Source organism: Myotis davidii, unplaced genomic scaffold (assembly GCF_000327345.1).
Source record: "Myotis davidii unplaced genomic scaffold, ASM32734v1 scaffold1494, whole genome shotgun sequence".
Taxonomy (NCBI): domain Eukaryota; kingdom Metazoa; phylum Chordata; class Mammalia; order Chiroptera; family Vespertilionidae; genus Myotis; species Myotis davidii.
Window position 1 is genome coordinate 405714 of NW_006286246.1, and position 920 is coordinate 406633.

The window sequence follows — 920 nt, forward strand, 5'->3', positions numbered from 1 at the left end:
AGCTAGTCTCACCGAGGCCAGGGACGCTCTGATGGATCCCAGGGCCTGCGGCCAAGCTGGCCTCCGTGCAAGACGAAGAAGCAGAGAGAGTCCTGATGGAAAGAATGCGCCTGATGCAGAGCGAGCATCAGAGGCCAGAGGCATGGGTCCCCGGGAGACGGAGGGAGCAGTTTCAGGTTCCAGATGGCTTTTCAGGCTTCAGTGTGGTTGAAATAATGGCCGTTTCAACGAAAATGTCTTGTGCTTAAAGTCAACAGGATTTCTATAACCTCACACACATACATACACACGGAGACAAAAGCAGACACACCTGATTTCGCTTGAACATACCTGAGGGTATCGATCTGGACGCCAGGAGAAACGTGATCAAAAGTAAAGTTGCTTGGGGAGATCCCATTCACACAGGCGACACGCCAATGCCTGTCACTCAGGTTCCACGCCATGGGGAATGCGTGAACCACGTCCCTCTGAGGACCTTTGGCCCCGGGCCCCTGGTTCACAGATGGCCGAGTCACCTATCTCACAACATTGACCTCTCCGAAACACCAGCCATACCTCTCCACTGCGATCCTGACACAGAGCTTCCCCTCTCGCCCGTAGGAGACCACCCGCTATAGACTGGAGTCCAATCTCAGTGGGGTAGCTCCTTGGGGTTCAGCTACATCACACACCAGGCACCAGGCATCCCCTGTGGCCTCAGCCCCTTCCTTCTTTAAGAACTGCCTGTACCAACCACTTCTCACACGGCACGCTGCCCTGCTCGCAACCTTCAAACCTCTAACCTTTGATATAGGTCCTATTTCTGCACTTAGGCTATCCTTCTGCATACAGCCTTGCCTTCTCAGTTCCTACCATTGGGGTCCATGCCAGCTACTCTCTTCTGAGCACCCTTTGCAGACCCCATCTCAGTAGTGATCCCA